This window comes from Rhinoraja longicauda, chromosome 5, assembly GCF_053455715.1.
Source record: "Rhinoraja longicauda isolate Sanriku21f chromosome 5, sRhiLon1.1, whole genome shotgun sequence".
In the NCBI taxonomy this organism is placed as follows: domain Eukaryota; kingdom Metazoa; phylum Chordata; class Chondrichthyes; order Rajiformes; family Arhynchobatidae; genus Rhinoraja; species Rhinoraja longicauda.
In genome coordinates, this window is record NC_135957.1 from 69,163,386 (window position 1) to 69,181,555 (window position 18,170).

Here is an 18,170-nt window from a genome sequence, read left to right on the forward strand (position 1 = left end):
ACGAGGGATAAGTTACAATTTTACTGTAGCCAATTAACCTACAAACGTGGTGGTACGCAACTGATCTCCCGGTGGCCCAGCACTTTAACTCCCCCTCCCATTCCCAGTCTGACCTCTCTGTCATGGGCCTCCTCCAGTGCCATGGTGAGGCCCGCCGGAAGTTGGAGGAGCAGCACCTCATATTTCGCCTGGGCAGTTTGCGGCCCGGTGGTATGAACGTCGACTTCTCCAACTTCAGATAGCTCCTCTGTCCCTCCCTTCCCCTCCTCCTTCCCAGATCTCCCTCTATCTTCCTGTCTCCACCTATATCCTTCCTTTGTCCCACCCCCGACATCAGTCTGAAGAAGGGTCTCGACCCGAAACGTCACCCATTCCTTCTCTCCCGAGATGCTGCCTGACCTGCTGAGTTACTCCAGCATTTTGTGAATAAATCGATTTGTACCAGCATCTGCAGTTATTTTCTTAACCTACAAACGTGTATGGCTTTGGAGTGTGGGAGAAAACTGGAGCACCCGGAGAAACCCCATGCAGTCGTGGGGAGAACACACAAACTACACACAGACAGCACCCGCAGTCATGGTCGAACCCGGGTCTCTGGCGCTGTAAGGCAGCAACTCTACCGCTGCACCAAAAAAATCCACAATAACTTCCTGTTTACTTGTTATCGCCACTCGTGATATTTTTAGGTTCCTTCCATTCTTTTCTCCCTGCTGCAGCTGCCCGTGGTCTTTTTTTTCTATAGAGTTCTGGAGCCTGACAGCAATCAAGTTAAAATCTCCAGACAATATTCGCACAATAGATTCAGGTCCTTAAGATTTTTGTTTATAGCAGCTGTACTTATGTTGGGAGGAACAGCGTTCATCAGAGCGCCGATGAGATGTTAAATGGGAATAAATTTGCTTTCTCTTTGCTTTCGTCTGCATTGTTTAAAATAAATGCGACACAGTCCATAGATTGTGTCCCACTGTCCCATAACCCAGCGTGGAAAGTTGGGAAATTCCACGTCCAGGAAACCTGTTTTGCTGCAAGCGATTGATTTTATACACAAATCTTTTCCATGTAACTCTCCTCCGGTCACTGCATTATCCTGTTTTATTGGGTGAAGTTGCTCTAGTTTCTGCTGTAAGTAAAGTTGTTTACTATCATCGGCCTCAAGGGTCATGGCCAGCCAGCTGTGTAATCTACTGCTTGCAATGCGGAAGCTTCCAATATTTTGTTTATCAGTCAATGCTCTCAAAATATAATATGCACATAGGCTGTTTGCCTTCTAAATACAGCTGGGTTTGTTGACTGGCAATAATGGTTTTAATTGTGGGCTGAACAGTCAGTTGGACCGCCATGCAACCTTTCGGTTGATGCAACAACATTTTCTATTCTATAGCACCTTTTAGATGAGCAAAAACATCCCAGCACACTTCACAGGAAAAACTAGGGTGGCTCACTTTAGAGCTTGTGATCAAAAGCTTAGTCAGAAAGGAGGAATTGAAGGAGTGATGAAAGAGAGGCAGCTGGGTGGAACATTTTCAGGGAGGGATTTCCAGTGTTTGGTAACATGAGAAGTGAAAATTTAGACAGGTATTTGGATAGGAAAGGGTTTTGAAGGTCAAGGGGCCAAATGCAGGCAGGTGGAAATAATGTAGATGGGGCATCTTGGTCAGCATAGGCATGTTGGGTCGAAGGACCTTTATCCATGCTGTATGATTCTATGACTCTCTCTATGAATGATCAAGATAGATTTAAGGAGGCACATTGGTGCAGCGGTAGAGTTGTTGCCTTACAGTGCTGCAGCGCTGGAGACCCGGTTCGATCCCGACTCTGGATGTTGTCTATACGGAGTTTGTACGTTCTCCCCGTGACCCTGTGGGTTTTCTCCAAGATCTTCGGTTTCCTCCCACACTCCAAAGACATACGGGTATGTAGGTAAATTGGCTTGGTATAAGTGTGAATTGTCCCTAGCGTGTGTAGGAGTTTAGAAGGATGAGAGGGGATCTTATAAAAACATATAAAATTCTTAGGGATTGGACAGGCTAGATGCAGGAAGAATATTCCCCATGTTGGGGGAATCCAGAACCAGGGGTCGCAGTTTAAGAATAAGGGGTAGGCCATTTAGGACTGAGATGAGGAAAAGCTTTTTCACCCAGAGAATAGTGAATCTGTGGAATTCTCTGCCACAGAAAGCAGTGGAGGCCAATTCACTGGATGTATTCAAGAGAGAGTTGGATGTGGCTCTTAGGACTAACGGAATCAAGGGATATTGGGAGAAAGCAGGACTAGTGTACTGATTCTGGATGATCAGCCATGGTCATATTGATGGCTCAAAGGGCAGAATTGCGTACTCCTGCACCGATTTTCTATGTTTCTATATATGCCATAACACCCATTACCTGGAGGCAAGAACGGGCAGCATCTCTGGAGAACACAAATGGGCAACATTTTGGGGCGGGATCAACATCTTCAGTTCCTTGTGCCTACAGGCCTATAGATGGCAGTGCATTTAGTGATATGTTACTTCTTATTAGATCACTGGGCAAAGATAATTTGCTTCCTCACCAGTTCTGAAGTGAACCTGTTGAACTTGTTGAACCCATTGAATGATGTTGAACTTGCACAGATAAGTGGTGCCTGATGGGACTGTTTATTAATGTCACCTATTACCGTGTCCCATCCACGCAGATCGTGCAACACCTAAGTTAATGCATCCATCAACAATGTTTAATTGTCGTGTGTACTGAAACGGAACAATGAAATTCTTACTTTCAGCAGTACCATAGGTTGGTAAACACGATACTCAATATATAATTGGTTAATATAGTTTATTGTCACGTGTACCGAGGAACAGTGAAAAGCTTTCTGCTGCATGCTATCCAGTCAATGGAAAGACTCTACATGATTACAATCGAGCTGTCCACAGTGTGCAGGCTCATAATAAAGGGAATAAAGTCCAGTAAAGTCTGCTTAAAGTCCCATCAGCCACCTCCTGTCCTATCTGTGCAAGTTCAACATCATTCAATGGGTTCAACAGGTTCACTTCAGAACTGGAGAGGAAGCAAATTATCTTTGCCCAGTGATTTAATAAGAAGTAACATATCACTAAATGCACCACTGTAGCGACCATAGGGATAGGTCCTGAGAGTCGAACCCTCGGATTGGCCAGCAAGGTCACATGGTGGTGCGACCATAGGGATTGGTCCTGAGAGTCGAACCCGCTGATTGGCCAGCAAGGTCAGGTGGTGTTTTTGGGGCCCAAAAACCAGGCAGTGGGAAGAGAACTTCGATGTGAACAGTTTGAGTTAATGGTTGTCTGTAATCTCGTTTGTTATCCTTTGCAATTGAATATTGCTGCCGCAATAAACTTCTTTAACAAAGTACAAGCCTCCAGACTCGCCATACCACCATCTATAGACACAAGGAACTGAAGATGTTGATCCCAACCCAAAATGTTGCCCATTTGTGTTCTCCAGAGATGCTGCCCATACTTGCCTCCAGGTAATGGGGGTTATGGCATATATAGAGAAAATCAGAGGGTCTCCAATGAGGTCAATGATATTTCAGGTTTTTGGTTGTTGATAGGATGGGTCAGTTGCCTGATAACAGCTGGGAAGAAACTGTCCTTGAATCTGGAGGGATGCGTTTTAACACTTCTGTACCTCTTGCCTAATGGGAGAGGGGAGAAGAGGGAGTGACTGGGGTGAGATTTATCCTTGATTATGCTGGCGGCTTTGCCGGAGCAGTGTGAAGTGTAGGTGGAGATAACATAATAAACAAACAAAAAAAAGTTGAATTAATAAAAAAACCCCAATATAGTTAAAAACAAAACAAAGCCAGAAGTGCTAGTGCAACCAAGGCAGTTTGTAGTTCAGAGTATAGTTGGTGTCTACGATACGATATGATACGATAAAACTTTATTCATCCCCGGAGGGAAATTGGTCTGGCGGCAGTCACAACACACAAGGTTCATGAAAACTTGAAATTAAAAGTGAGAACAAAACGAAAAAGACAAGCGACTGTTGTCTGGCTGCCGTGTGCACAGCGCTTTCACTGGAACAAATGAACAAACAAACAGACGAACGCAGACTTATCCCCTGGGTAGAGGATTCTAAACTAGAGCCCCCCCCCCCCACACCAGGCCCCCCTTTGTTCTCCCACTGTCCCTCACGACGGTCCCCTCCACGCCGTGTCCCCATTGTCTTCCCCTCGCCCCTCCCTCACACTCATCGATCGTTGATCGCAGGTTGATCACAAGTGTCCCCCCCGCCGCCGAGGCTCTCGATGCCGCCGAGGCCCCACTGCTGTCGAGACTCGCTGTTGCCGCCGAGACTCCCATCACCGCCGCCGAGATTCCCTTCACTGCTGCCGAGACTCCCATCACCACTACCGAGACTCCCATCACCGCCGCCGAGACTCCCATCACCACTACCGAGACTCCCATCACCGCCGCCGAGACTCCCATCACTGCCACCAAGACTCCCATCACCACTACCGAGACTCCCATCACCGCCGCCGAGACTCCCATCACTGCCGCCGAGACTTCCATCAGCACCACCGAGGCTCACATCACCGCCACCGAGACTCCCATCACCGCCACCGAGGCTCCCATCACCGCCGCGAGGCTCATGTTGCTGCTGAGGGCCCACCACCATCGAGGCTCCCATCACCGCCACCAAGACTCCCATCACCGCCACCGAGGCTCCCATCACCGCCGTCGAGACTCCCATCACCGCCGTGAGACTCCCATCGCCGCCGCGAGGCTCATGTTGCTGCTGAGGGCGCACCGCCATCGAGGCTCACGATGGCACCGAGGCACTCGCTGCCACCGCCGAGACACCCTATCGCTGCCGCCGAGGCTCTTCTCGCCACCGCCGCTCCTTCGGCCCAGACAGGCCTCGCCTCCCGGCTTCTCTGGCGAGTCGGGCCTACCGGAGCCCATTCCGGTCGGCGGTGGCATGGTTGTTCGGCGGGTGGACCAGACCCCCACAGCTCCCCGGGAGACTCCCGCTGTGCACGCGGTTCCCCGGGACACTCCCGCCGCGCGCGCGGCTCCCCAGGTCTGCAGTGTTCAGTAGCCTGATGATTGTTGGAAGGTGCTGTTCCTGAATCTGGATGTCAGTTTTCAGACTCCTATACCTTCTTCCTGATGGCAGGTGTGAAATGTGACTGTGGCCAGGGTAGCATGGGTCCTTGATAATGCTGGCTGCCTTTTTGAGGCAGCATCTCCAGTAAGGATAGTGTTAATGTGCGGGGATCGCTGGGCGGCACGGACTCGGTGGGCCGAAGGGCCTGTTTCAGCGCTGTATCTCTAAAATCTAAAAAAAATCTAAATCCCGAAAATGCGCTCAGAATAGAATGCCTGTTTCAGAAGTCTGGTGTCTTGCAGAGAGCTAGGGGAGCTGCTTAATGGAGCTGATAGACTGTGACGGGCTGAGCAAGGGGCTCAGATATTCTGAAGGTTCAGCAAAGTAAGGTCAGCATCACCTCTCAGCCCAACACCTCCTGTAATGGGACACTACTTGCAAGGATTACATACTGTGCTTGCTCACATTTGCTTGCAATGGTGATTGAGCATAACTTAATCAGCTCTATTTATTCACAAAATGCTGGAGTAACTCAGCAGGTCAGGCAGCATCTCGGGAGAGAAGGAATGGGTGACGTTTCGGGTCGAGACCCTTATTCAGACTGATCAGCTCTCCTTTGCTGCCACCTTGTGCTGGAGATCATCCCTACAATAACAGCTGGTTAATAACCTAGTCTTTCACCAAGCCTAGTTTATGGTCATACGTACAAGGATAGCGAGCCAAAGATACAATGAAAAATCTTGCTCGCAGCATCAGCGGCACATAGATAAGCACAAAAACAAATTAAATGTAAATTACACAAAATTTCCAAACAAAAAAAGGTTAAAAAAGGACATTAGTGCAAAGAAACAATTAGGATCTTCTCCTTTCGTGTCCATCTGCTATGTTTCAAATGTTACATCACTGATATCGTTTATCCTGAAAAGGGCACAAGCTTCCGGCGACAATCAGTGGGAGCCATCACTTGTACAATAGATGATGGTGGTAGCAGAATTAGCTCAGGACACTTCCAGTTTCCAGCCCCACAACGTGAACGCTTCTGCTCTGGGGCTAAAAATTAGGATAAAAAACAAATCTATGGTGGTGCAAGTGGTGGACTGTAGTGTTTTGTTGTCGTGGTAGAATTAGGATTTTGCAGATGGTTCATAAACCTGACATTTCTAAGATTTCCCTGATCCAAGATGGTACCCAAGCCAGGCGACTCTTTGAGTGCTCGTCACAGAAGTGCATCTGCAATCACACATTACAATCGCACTACTCTTTTAAATCTCTACTCCAACAACAGTATTTCTTTCCCGTTATCATGTATTTGTACACTGTGGATGGCTCGATTGAAATCATGTATTGTCTTATCGAAACGTATAAGATTATTAAGGGGTTGGACACGTTAGAGGCAGGAAACATGTTCCCAATGTTGGGGGAGTCCAGAACAAGGGGCCACAGTTTAAGAATAAGGGGTAGGCCATTTAGAACTGAGATGAGGAAAAACTTTTTCAGTCAGAGAGTTGTGAATCTGTGGAATTCCTGGCCTCAGAAGGCAGTGGAGGCCAATTCTCTGAATGCATTCAAGAGAGAGCTAGATAGAGCTCTTAAGGATAGCGGAGTCAGGGGGTATGGGGAGAAGGCAGGAACGGGGTACTGATTGAGAATGATCAGCCATGATCACATTGAATGATTGAATGGCGATGCTGGCTCGAGGGGCCGAATGGCCTACTCCTGCACCTATTGTCTATTGTCTTTTTGCTGACAGGTTAGCACCCAACAGAAGCTTCTCACTGTACCTCGGAGCACCTGACCATAAACTCAACTCAACTCAACTCAAAGTAGCTGTTCCAGAATATGGTGGGGTGGGACTTCAGGCCTCCGAACCTCCTGACCGATGGTAACAGTGGGAGAAGGGCATGGCTCCGATGGTGCGGAACCTTGGCTGGTGTGTTCTAAAGCTGAGCCCTGCTGAGACCGTGGCGATGGATCTAATCCTGACCCTGCTCTATTTCCCACTATCATGCTGCACCCCACTGTCTTCAGTCATAGGCAGCATTAGTTTCCACTTATAAGATGACAATACCCATCTCTGCCACACTATCAATTCTAGCAACCTTCCCTATTGCCTCCAAACTGTCACACTGCTTATCTCGCGTACATGAGCAGGAATTCCTTTCAACTATCAGGAAGGCAAAACATCAGCCTCCATTATACGCCCATTCCTTTCCTACTACTGTTTGCAACTATGGTGCCAGTTAAGGTGAGATGTACTCTGGACCACATGTCCATATAGGAACTGACCGTCTACTTCCCTCAGCTCTCACGTCATCTGATGTGGAAACTTCATCTTTGCCTTTGTCCCTCCAGATAGCACTGCCTCCCTTTGAAAACTTATGTATGTGACCTCCGAACTGCTAAAAGTCTAATACAATTCCACCCATTCCTGTTCAATCATCCCTGTGCCAGCAACTTCCTAATCGAAGCCTCATTAAAAAATGTTTATATCCTCTACTCTGCAGTCTTGCTCCTCTAACATAGTACACTTCCAGCCTAACTCTCAGACGGCTTTAAGCTCTTGTATCCAGCCTTTTGAACCTCTCCAAGTTGAGCTGCTTGACTAGAGAGAGGAAGGGGTGATATTTCAGGTCGAGACCCTTCTTCAGACTCGGAGTCTGAAGAAGGGTCTCAGCCCGAAACATCAAGTCTGAAGAAGGGCGTTGACCCGAAACGTCACCCCTTCCTTTTCTCCAGAGAGGCTGCCTGCCCCACTGAGGTACTCCAGCATTCTGTGTCTATCTTTAGTTTAAACCAGCATCTGCAGTTCCTTTCTACACATTTGAAGTACTTCACTGTCGGTGGCAAGATCATCTGCTGCGAAGATTTTCTCTAGGATCTCCTTTCTAATTGTCTCTGCTCCTCCAGCTTTCTCTCCTCTTTAAGGCAGCCTTTAAAACCTACTCTTAAACCAAAACGATTCTACTTTATTATCACATGTGATAATAATTCTTTGTTATGATCATCTGCCATTATGTGGCTTTGTGTCGAATATTTTTGATGAAACTCATGTGAAGCACATTGGGTTGTTTCACCAAGTTAATTATACTGCATAAATGCAAATGACTGTTGCGTAATGAGAATTTTCCATATCCAATGCATTTTAACACATGAGTGTTGCTGATAAACAAAGGAATGAGTGTGTCTTGATCGACCTGCAAGCTCAAAATAGAATACTACCATTAAATAGTTCCAATACATTATAGAGAAGGTCTATTGAATTAGTATCATTCAGTCCTACTGTGATTCTTTGTGGAAATGGTCATCATAATCGATATCTGTAATTTGACTATTAGCTCTGAGCAGCCTGCGTTGCAAGATTATGATACAGCCATTTTCGGTTTATTGAATGGTAATGAAGAGCTGATTTAATGTGCATAGAAAATTTAGTCTGAATTTTTAATTGAAGTTAGCCGTGGGGAAAAGAATAATTGCAGCTTTGAGATCCATCTATGTTTGAGCAGAGGATCCAAAAATATGTGCAAAAAGATATTAATTTTTTTATAATCCAGATGTTTTTTGGTTTGAATATCAAATGAAGTTTCTTTTTTACTGTTCACATTATTAAAGTTGGGATGTCCTCTACACATCAATTGGTGAAATTGTAGGGTGCTCTAGGATTTGTTCCATTCTGCCACCTCTTGTGCTGAGTAATAGAAAAATGCTGAACTTGTTTCTGAAGGGTGAATGAATGAATGTATGGTGGTGGACAATCAAACAGTCCATGAGAGAAAGCTTCAAGAACGCGCCCATCTTCAACGACGGCAAGCCTATCATTTAATTTACTTTAGACTTTAGACTTTAGAGATATAGCACGGAAACAGGCCATTAGGCCACCAAGTCTACGCCAACAAGTGATCACCCCATAAACCAGCACTAGACCACACAATAGGGACAATTTATCATTTTACTGAAGCCAAATAAACTACAAACCTGGACGTCTTTGGATTGTAGGAGGAAACCGGACCACCCGGAGAAAACCCATGCGGACACAGTGAGAACATACAAACTGAACAGGCAGCACCATATTCAGGATTGAACCTTGTTCTCTTGTGCTGTAAGTTCTACTGCTGCGCTACTGTGCCACCCAAAGGTAAGGCTCAAGGTGAGACTGATGCATTTGTAACCATGGTCATCAGCCAGAACATCAATTGGATTATTCATCTCAGCTAACCTCCTGAGATTCCGCACCAGCATAAAGCCAGTCTTCAAACAATTTGATACATGATACTGCACCTGATACGAAGGAACAGGTGAGAGCACTTGACGCAGCAAAGACCTCAGAACCAAACAACATTCTAGCTGTTGTAGTGGAAAACTGCTTCAGCCAGAAAAAGACAAAGTGCTGGAGTAACTCAGTGGGCCAGGCAGCATCTGTGGAGGCAATGCGTTGAAAACATCCCTGGTCAGGACGCTTCTTCAGACTGATTGTAGTGAGGGGAAGAAAGATGAAAAAGAGGAGGGGTCAGGACAAAGTCTCACAAGTCATTGGTGGATACGGGTGAGCGTGGTTGGATTGGCAGATGGGTGGACAAAAGTTAGAGATGAAACGGAGGCAAAAGGGTGTCAGATAAGGAAAGAAGGGGAGTGAAATGTAAAGCCAGAGGAAGGGATGTCGGTAGAAGAGGAGGGGGGAGGAGAGGTGGGATAGTGGGCGAAATGGGTGTACATTGGGTGGGGTGGGGATCATAGTGGGTGAGGGGTTTTACAACAAACATCGCGAAAATTGACACAAAAGTGCAGTAGTAACAATAGACAATAGACAATAGACAATAGGTGCAGGCGTAGGCCATTCAGCCCTTCGAGCCAGCACCGCCATTCAATGCGATCATGGCTGATCACTCTCAATCAAGATCAAGATCAAGATCAAGATCAAGATCAAGATAGCTTTATTTGTCATCCAATATTGGACGAAATTCGGTCACCCACAGTCCAACAATAAAAGCATTAAATAGGCATTCAAATTACACAACCCCAAAACCCCCAAAACACAGTCCAACAATAAAAGCATTAAATAGGCATTAAAATTACCCAACCCCAAAAACACACAAAAAAAGAAACATCCATCAAAGAAACATCCATCACAGTGAGTCTCCTCCAGAACTCTCCTCACTGTGATGGAAGGCCACAATGTCTTTCCCTTCTCCTGCTGTCCTCGCCCGCAGTCAGGCCGTTGTGGTTGCAGGCCGCACCGGACGGTCCACAGCAGTACCCCGTTTAACAATGGGTCTCTGGAGCATCTCCAGAGAACATGGATAGGTGATGATTTGGGTTGAGACCCTTCATCACTTTAAAGCATTTGTGTTTTGGTCAAGATTCTAGCATCTGCAGTTTCTTATGCCTCCATCTGATAATATATGTTATGCTTATAAAAAACAGGGATTTTTTTTTCCGACTAATTGCCATCCATGGAAACAGGGAACATTTTCTACAAAAGTAATTACCATGTAATAGAGCAGCAGTGGGTGATTTCAAAAGACAGCTGTTTAGTTTAGTTTTGAGATACAGCGCGGAAACAGGCCGATCAGCTCACCGGGTCCATGCCACCCAGCTATCCCTGCACACAAACACTATCCTACACACACTAGGGACAATTTTACAATTTCACCAAAACCAATTAGCCTACAAACCTGTACGTCTTTGGAGTGTGGGAGGAAACCAGAGCACCCGAGGAAACGTACAAACTCCGTACAGACAGCACCCGTAGTCAAGATTGAACCTGGGTCTCTGGCGCTGTAAGGAGGCAACTCTACCGCTTCACCACTGTGCCGCCACTGTTGGATTGGTCGAGTGATCGAAACTGGCTAATTGAGCAACCAATAAAAAGAAGGCAAGGTGTGGCGGAGCAGCCCATTGGGAGCGGCCATGTTGGGCGAGAGGCTGCGTCGAGGTGAAGTGCTTTGTTGAGGATAAGTGTGAGCCTTTGGATCAGGAGGCATAGTGGCACAGCGGTAGAGTTGCTGCCTTACAGCGAATGCAGCGCCGGAGATCAGGGTTCGATCCCGACTACAGGTGCTGTCTGTAAGGAGTTTGCACCTTCACCCCGTGACCTGCGTGGGTTTTCTCCGATATCTTCAGTTTCCTCCCACACTCCAAAGACGTGCAGGTTTATAGGTTAATTGGCTGGGTAAATGTAGAAATTGTCCCTCGTGTGTGTAGGATAGTGTTAATATGCGGGGGTCGCTGGTCGGCGATGACCTGGTGGGCCGAAGGGCCTGTTTCCGCGCTGTACCTCTAAAACTAAAACTAAAAAGGAGGCTTCGACAAGAAGGCTGAGCAACGGCTGAGTAAAGGGGGACAGGAGGTAAATGGACAGTCTGCTGTATCTTGTGTGTGAATCATGTCCTTTTTTCCTCTTGGTTTTAGTGCGGTAGTGGTGACAGGTAGAATGGTGCAATGCTCCTCCTGCAGGATATGGGATGTCAGGGAAACTGCTGGTGTCCCTGGTGACTACACCTGTGGGAAAGGTGTCTTGGTGCGGCTTCTTACAGACCGTGTGAGGGAACTGGAGCAGTGGCTGGACATCCTCAGGATCAGAGTATGAGAGTTTCATAGATAGGAGTTACAGTTAGGATGTCACGCCTAAGGTGCAGGAAGAGAATAGGTGGGTGGCCACAGGAATGGGAGTAGATCGAGGGTACAGGTGACCCCTGTGCCCATTCCCCTTCAAAACAGGTACACCCTTTTGGATACTGTATGGGAGGGAAAGAGGGGGGGGAGGGGCGGTGAGCCATCAGAGGTGAGCAGCACTGTCAGGGCTGTGACACCAAGCCTGGCTCTGAGGCACGGTGGGGAAGGGTAACGTCAGGCAGACCCATAGTAGGTAGGAGACTTGCTAGTTAGGGGGAGAGACGAGATTCAGTGGCAGCAATCGAGCTACCAGGATGGTGTGTTGCCTCCCTGGTGCCAGAGCCCATGATGTATCAGGGCGGCTGCTTGCCATTCTCAAGGGAGAGCTCGTGCAGCCAGAAGTCATGCAGGCTGGCACAAATGACATAGGTGGGAAAAGGGATGAGGTCCTGCAAAATGAATATATAGAGAGTTAGGCAAAAGTTTAAAATGGGGACTGCCAGGGTCATTATCTCCGGATTACTCCCAGTATCACCTGCTTATGACAGTAGGAACAGGGCGATGGAGCAGATGAATGCGTGGCTGAGGAGTTGGTGCAGGGAGCAGAAATACAGATTTTTTTACCCTTTGGGATCACTTCTGGGAAGGATATTGAGTGCAAAAGTTGGGGCATCACAACACATCTCTACAAATCGTTGGTGAGACCACATTTGGAGTATTTTGCAGTTCTGGTCGCTCAGCTGCAGGAAGGATATCACTAAGTGGGAAAAGGTGCAGAAGAGATTCACCAGAATGTTATCCGGGCTTGCAGGCTTGTGTTATAGGGAGAGGTTGGACATGCTGGGACCTTTTTCTTTGAAGTATAGGAGGTTGAGGGACATCCTTATTGCACTGTACTAAAAGGATAAAGTGAACGCTCACATTTTTTCCCAGAGATAGAGGCTTTTAAAACTAGAGAGCATAGGATTAAGGTGAGAGTGGGGAGATTTAAGAGAGCTCAGGGGCAACTCTTCCACTCAGAGTGTCCATATCTGCAATGAGCTGCCAGAGCAAAGTATAGAAGCGGTTACAATTACGATTTTTAAAAGACATTTGGACAGAAATAAGAATAGGACTGGTTTAGAAAGCCATGGCTGAAGTGCAGGCAATTAGTGACCAGCTCAGTGCGCCAAATTGGTCGGCATGGATAAGGCTTTACAAGCAAAACCCCAAGAACATTCAAGGATATTAACACCATTAATGTCATAGACAAGCTTCCAAAATAATATCTGGGGAAGGTAATATAGCCTACTGTGTTGTCAAATGAAACTCTGGAATGAGTTACCAGACACAAGATGATAAAATTATGACTTTTAAAAGACATTTGGGCATTATTCTCCAATAACTAGTGATCACTGTTAGGTTGTAATCAACCAAGGTGGCAAGGATGGCTGATGATGCTGTGTACTTTCATCAGCTCAGAATCCATTTTTCCAAAATCTCTGCCAATGTTCATTATGACTGATTGTGGTCAAGTCATTATTTGTGAAAGGATGTTTTCTTTTGCAATTATCACTGCCTTTTGACACATATTTAGTTCAATTAAGGAACATGCTTAATTGAAACTATTATTACTGCCAATTCAAATACTTCTATGTGATGGAGAGCAAGCTGGGCTCAGAGTTCTCTCCTCAAACCTGTAAGTTTGTAGGTTTTTTTCATAGATTGTTTGGCGTACTTGCACTTTAACTAACTACAAGATCCCGACCTATTCTAGGTTCAGCTGTGTTATATTATTATTCAATAAAGCTTTTCATGATTCATTATGACTGCCAATACATTATTAAGCTGGTTTGCCAGAACTTTTAAAATATTTTGATGTCTTTATAGCATTTACCTTTACAGTTATAAATTTCAACAACTTCATCATTTGTAGTCTCGTAAATATCACAGCTTTTCTTGGGACAAGTAAAAAGTGCTATTGTCTTATTTGCAGTATTTACAGCCCTAAACATTACCACTTAGAGGCAGCAAAGAGCCATCAATCCATATGGTTGAACCTAGGCTGGAGAAAAAAACCATGGCTGTAAACCTTGGCTATAAAAAATATCATTCTTAAGGGATTGGACAGGCTAGATGCAGGAAAAATGTTCCCGATGTTGGCGGAGTTCTGAACCAGGGGTCACATTTAAGAATAAGGGGTAGGCCATTTAGGACTGAGATGAGGAAAAACGTTTTCACCCAGAGAGATGTGAATCTGTGGAATTCTCTGCCACAGATGGCAGTGGAGGCCAATTCACAGGATGTTTTCAAGAGAGAGTTAGATATAGCTGTTAGGGCTAACGGAATCAAGGGATATTGGGAGAAAGCAGTAACGGGGTACTGATTTTGGATGATCAGCCATGATCATATTGAATGGCGGTGTTGGCTCGAGGGGCTGAATGGCCTTCTCCTGCACCTATTTTCTATGTTTTTTCTATGTTTCTATACAAATCACCATGCTGTACAAAATCATGAAATGAATAGATCGGGCAAACACACAGAGTCCTTTGCCCAGAGTAGAAGAATCAAGAATCATAGGATATAGCTTTAAGCTTTAAAGATTTAATAGGAACCTGAGGGGCAACATTTTTACACAAAGGGTGGTGGGTGTATGAAACAAGCTGCTGCATGAGGTAGTTGAGCCAGGAACTATTGCAACATTTAAGAAACATTTAGACAGGTACAAGGATAGGATCAGTTTAGAGGGATACGGGCCAAACGCAAGCAAGAGGGATTATTGTACATGGGGCATGTTGGCCGGTGTGGGCAAGTTGGGCCGAAGGGCCTGTTTCCATGCTCATGATAGTAGTAGATTACACCATTCAACCTCTTCTAATCCAATGGTATCAGACCATTCTACACTGAAAAATCACTTGTATCTTAGAAAGCTCAAATTAACCATATCCTGAGTATTTCCTTTTTACTAAATGGCAACACAACCCTTGTCAAAAACAAAAGAAGTGTGACAGTCGTGTTTGTAGTTGGGGATCATTATTTGACAGTGTGTGAAGAAACAGTTAACATATTCTTCATTAATTCTGCATTATCACAGATGATGACACAAATCAAAGATCTTTATTATGTTGCCAAGCACTCAGTCACCATTTTGCAGAGATAGTGGCAGGATATTATTTTTTTAAATATGTAATTTTTCCTAATATTTTAAAACATGGAAGATATCAGAGACAAACATTGCTCCAATACAGGAAATAATTAAACTTCATTTGAACTATAATTAAAATTAATTCTAGATCATTGAATTTAAGATCTGACATATATTTCTAAAAAAACATAAAACACTCCAAATGCTTTAATTTCAGAGGAACCGAATGTATGGATTGAGTGAAACTGATAGTTATTGATGACAAACGATACATTTTTATCACAGCTTCTAATGCAAAGCTTCCAATGCACTTATCACTTGAGAAGGTGGAGAAGGGTAAAACCTCAGTTTAAGTATTAAAAACAGTAGGCTGGAAATACCCTCTCAAGCACTCATGTTCACTTACGGAATTTAAATATTTGTTTCTCGAGCGCAACATACGAAGTAATGTATCATTGACAAAACAGAGGAACATCTTTTGTTTGGCATTGTTATCCTGCGTCTACCATTGAAGATTACTACACTGCAGACTCAACAAAACTAGCAAATAGCAGCTGTTTAACATGGGACCATGGTTTATATCATGTCTCCACACAAATTGCAGGAAAGCAATTTATGTACTTCAGCTGAAATGTGGATTAGGCGGATTTGTTGCAGTTGAATGTTATGGGTATGCTGTTAAACTCCAACTCTTCAGACATGTAAAACAGGGATGTAATGCTGAGGCTTTATAAGGCACTGGTCAGACCGCATAAGGACTATTGTGAGCAGTTTTGGTCCCGATATCTAAGGAGGGATGTGCTGGCGTTTGGAGAGTGTCCAGAGGAGGTTTACGAGAACGATGCTGGGGATGATTGAGTTAACATATGATGCGCGTTTGGCGGCACTGGGCCTGTACTCACTGGAGTTTAGAGGGATGTGGGGGACCTCATTGAAACTTACTGAATAGTGAAAGGCCTGGATAAAGTGGATGTGGAGAGAATATTTTCACTAGTGGGAGAGTCCAGGGCCAGAGGGCACAGCCTCAGAATAAAAGGTCGTACCTTTAGTAAGGAGATGAGGAGGAATCTCTTTAGCCATTGGGTGATGAATCTATGGAATTCATTGCCACAGACAGCTGTGGAAGCCTTGGCGTTGGGTATATTTAAAGTGGAGATTGATAGATTGATTAGTAAGAGTGTCAGAGTTTATGGGGCGAAGGCAGGAGGGAGTTACATAGAAACATAGAAAATAGGTGCAGGAGTAGGCCATTCGGCCCTTCGAACCAACACTGCCATTCAATATTCATGGCTGATTATCCAAAATCAGTACCCGGTTCCTGCTTTGTCCCCATATCCTTGATTCCTTTAGCCCTTAGAGCTAAATCTAACTCTCTCTTGAAAACATCCAGTGTATTGGCCTCCACTGCCTTCTGTGGCAGAGCATTCCACAGATTCACAACTCTCTGGGTTAGTTAGGAGGGAGATAGATCAGCCATGATTGAATGGCGGAGTCGACTAAATGAGCTGAATGGCCTAATTCTGCTCCTGTGACTGATGAACTTGTGATGTTGCCTGGTGTTTGTGTGACCTGAATGTTGTTTTCATCTTTATTCGTACCTGCCTGAAGGTTGTCTATTCTTGCTGCTTACAAGTACAGCCTATTTCATAATTAAGCATTTGTGAATTGAATTGAACACTGTCCAATCATTGGTAAACATCTCAACTTCTGAACTTAGGGTGGAAGGAATGTCTTTCCTGAAACATTTAATGGTGCCTTGACCTCGGAGGCTGCTGAGAGGAAATCTTGTAACAACATTTTGGGGCTGAGATGATTGGCCTCCAGAATCACAATCATCTAATATTCTCCCTGACTCTCGTTAATGCCACATTTGGTCAAAAACTGCCTTTATAGTCAATTCACAGTGAGCATTGGTCTTTTTGTAATTGCGCGGGGCATATCTGTGGAATTTCCCTGTACTGAAATCGTACTTTGGAATGATATGATTAATATCATATCAGAGTAAGGCTCTGCCATTCTGTTGTCCTTCCACTTATTAACAAGAAATAACTTTCATTTCACAAAATGCTGGAGTAACTCAGCAGGTCAGGCAGCATCTCAGGAGAGAAGGAATGGGTGACGTTTCGGTCGAGACCCTTCTTCAGAAATAACTTGCACATAAATGCCTGTGGATGCTTCTGCTAATTGGATGGTCCTGCAATTGCTAGCAACAAATCTTTGAGAGTTGTTTTTTCTGATGTCTTGCCCTTTTAGACGACCAAGGAATTCCTCCTCTTTCTCGACATTCTTTAACTTTCCTTCCCAAATTGTTAGTCAGATTACTGTCCTTCATTGTCTAATAACTATGTTCATGATAATGCCACTCTACGGAGTAAATCTCATTTAATGTGCAATCAATAATTTACCTGCTCTCATTGATGGTTTTAAATTCACCGTTTACATGCTTTAAACTCTAGGTTAAACGCTCTACCTTTTACCGTTTACATGCTTTAATCCCCTGTCTATATGTATTGTATTGTATTGCACTGTCTAATTGTATTGTACTGTATCGCATTGTACTGCACTGTCATCCCCTGTCTATATGTTTTGCATTTGTATTGCACTATGGGCCCCGGAGGCACTCTGTTTCGTCCCATTGTGATCTGTAAGGAGTGGAATGACAAATAAACTAAATAATAATAATAATACCATGTTCTTTTTGTCTCTCACTTAAATCTTACCATAAAATTTAATTTACTGGAGGAATTTACATTATGAATTTCATGCATTTTACGCTCTTGTGATGGATGCAGTGCCTGGCTGGCTACAGTTATAGGGTCAGAGAGAGACACAGCATGGAAACAGGCCCTTTGGGCCACCTAAGAGGGCCACCTCTTTGGTCAGAGGGTGGTGAATTGCCACATAGGGCTGTGGAGGCCAAGTCAGTGGATATTTTTAAGGCAGAGATTCATAGATTCTTGATCAGTACTGGTGTCAGAGGTTATGGGGAGAAGGCAGGAATAGGGTTAGGTGGGAGAGATAGATCAGCCATGATTGAATGGCAGGGTAGACTTGATGGGCCAAATGGCCTAATTCTACTCCTATCCCTTATGACCTTTTGACTTATGACATAATCCATGCTTAGCATCAACTACACGTTTAAACCGTTCCTACATTAATCCCAATTTTTATTCTTCTCATGTCCTCAACAACCACCACCTGATTCTACCTGTGACCTGCACACGAGGGACAATTTGCAGAGGCCAATTCACCTAGTTGTTGGGATGTGAAAGAAAACTGAAGCGCACGGAGGAAACCCATACGGTCACAGGGGGGACATGCAAGGTCCGCGCAGACAGAGACCTGAGGGTCTGGCATGATGAAGC